This window comes from Alligator sinensis, unplaced genomic scaffold, assembly GCF_000455745.1.
Source record: "Alligator sinensis unplaced genomic scaffold, ASM45574v1 scaffold777_1, whole genome shotgun sequence".
Classification (NCBI taxonomy): Eukaryota; Metazoa; Chordata; order Crocodylia; family Alligatoridae; genus Alligator; species Alligator sinensis.
Genome location: NW_005841882.1, coordinates 3,461,772 through 3,464,287, shown reverse-complemented (window position 1 = coordinate 3,464,287; position 2,516 = coordinate 3,461,772). Strand labels below are relative to the sequence as shown.

The 2,516-nt window shown below is 43.1% G+C and overlaps 1 protein-coding gene across 3 annotated transcripts in view; it reads right to left on the bottom strand.

Annotated features, from left to right (window-relative positions):
* Nucleotides 1–2,516, bottom strand: part of ZDHHC20 (zinc finger DHHC-type containing 20) — a 72,892-nt gene that overhangs the window by 42,858 nt on the left and 27,518 nt on the right. The window lies entirely within an intron of this gene.

Below are 2,516 nucleotides of genomic sequence, written 5' to 3'. Positions count from 1 at the left end.
CACCATGGCGGCAGCAGTGGGGGGAGGGGAAGAGTGTGCCCAAGTGGGGAGGCAGTCAGGCTGCTGCAGTGGTGGTGGGAGAAGCAGCGGGCCTGGCCCAACACAACAGCAGCTGGGGGAGGGGAAGAGTGAGCCTCCTTCCTCCCTTGGGCCTGGGCCCACTCCTCCCCTCCCCTCCGTGGTGGCCCAGCTTCTCCCTAACCTCGGGCCCTGGCCCGCTCCACCCGCTGCTGAGGCAGGGAAAGGGAGAGTGGGCCTCGAGAGGGAGGGGGGGCAGGCAGTTCTGTCCCCACCCCCCCCATCCTTGACGAGGGAGAGGGAGAGGCAGGCAGGCAGACTTAATCCGTCTGTCCGTAATGCTCTTTAAGGGTGCCAGGACACCAACAGGGAGGGCAGAGGGAGGGACCAGCTGAGGAAAAGCAGGAGCTGACCTCCTGGCTACTGTGAGAAGACAGTTAGATGCACAATGCCATCAAGGAAGTAGCCTCACAGTAGCCAGGAGATTGGCTCCCGTTTCTCCTCAGCTGGCCCTCCCCGGCACCCTTAAAGAGCATTACAGACAGAGAGACTCACAGACAGATGCAGATGGACAGACTAAGCCCTGAGGACCAAGCTACATGAAGAAGGCAATTGGACTTGACGAGACATCAAGAGAGCTGTGCAAACGAATCCCAAGAGGAGGCTATAGCGAGGAGACAATTAGATACACAACACCATCAAGAACGTTGATCGCAAGGGGCCACTGTGAGAAGACAATTAAATACATGACGTAATGAACAAAGTCGTGCAAATAAGTCCCAAGAAAATGCCACTGTGATAAGACTTGGCAGCTAATTAAACTGACTGGTGGTGTTATTTTTCTATCTCCAATGCTGAAGTTCCTGCTCTCCGTAACAGTAAAAAAACCCAACTAGATATATACTGGCAAACTAAGCAGTTTAGGGAAAGCAAGACGGCATTTGGAAGAGAAATGTATAAAGGGCCCCTGTTTAGACTTCATTTGATAGTTTAGCAGATACTGACTGTACAGCAAAGGCACAGTGCTTTAAGGAAGAGAGGGTCTTGCACAGTCTTCCAAAGGATCCATTAGAGGTTAAAAGAAGAGGACCCTAGGGAAAAATCCATGAGAGCTCCTACTGTATCAAGGACAAAGTGTAATATTTAACATTTATCTAAGACTGATTTTTTCAGGAAAACAGACATGCTGGGGAACAGAAGCACACTTTCCATTTAACGAATAAACAGTTTTCTTAACTTCTTGTGATAATCTTCAGATCTACTTAAAAGGGCAGCTAGATTAAATACACATACATGCCAAGATACTCCCTTAGACACAAAACACCACTGTGTATTTGATCTTGTGGTTGTCATTAGAACTCTCTCCCTGCAAGATTATAGCCTAAAGGTTTTTTGTGGTGGTACATCAGTTCCAAATGTATAAGAAAAACAACGCAAAAAAAAAAAAGAATTACAGTTCAGTTATATTTAATATGGAGCAGTTCCAGTATCTATAGGAACATTAACATTATCATTTAAAATATTTAACACTTCTTTAAGAGAGACTATTAGGGCTAACTTAATTTTTACATTCTAAGAGAAATAAATCTTACAAATGAAAAGAATTAATATCAAGAAATCACTACTAAATTAAAATAGAAAATTATAACCAAGGTCAATTGTAACATGGGTTGAACCTGCATTTGAAATATGAAACAAAAATGTACCTTTAAAGACATACACATTTTGTTTATGTCCATTACAATCTTACATAAAGGAGAGTTACTAGAGGACTCAATTCTACTGAGGCAAGACGACAAAAAGTAAACAAGGGCTACAAAGTTCAAAGAGGTATCTGACTTTGTATTAAGATCTTAAAGTGAGTATCGCTACACAAATCAGATCTGCTTTGGCAGTTTTTAAAAAATGTATGGGTTTACACTGTTCTTCATTGTTTTTGAGTTACATAAACTCCATGGAATTCACTTTCCCATGTAAGCGGTTTTTAAAATAAGCCCAAAAATAATTCTCCTGATCTACTTTGTATATGGCTCTTACTTTTTCCAGAAAGAGACACAAAAAATGACACAACCTACATTTTATTTCACTCCCTAACTGCTGCTGCTCTACATTCAAGATACAGCTCCAAGTGGTGGAAAATAATGTGAATTAATATGTGAATTACTTGTGAAGTGCTTTGAATCAGAAGGAAAAGTATGACCGTAAAAATCCCTACTATCCCCACCCTCCTATTGGCTGTACATCACCAATAGCCAGGCACAGAGGAATAAGGTTCCAAGCCATCCTGTCCTGTTCACTGAACTGGTTTCAACTGGAATGTCTGTCTCCACTACACTGATCAGGGATCCGGGTTTTCTGTTCTCCGCAGGAAAAAATAGAGGATTTTTTCTCATTTTAAGGAGAAAAATGAGAATCTTCTCTTTGAGGAGAAAAATGTGGGAAACGACAGGTTTCCCCTTGCAGGCTGGCAGAGTTCCAGTCTACAAGGGGATATTGGG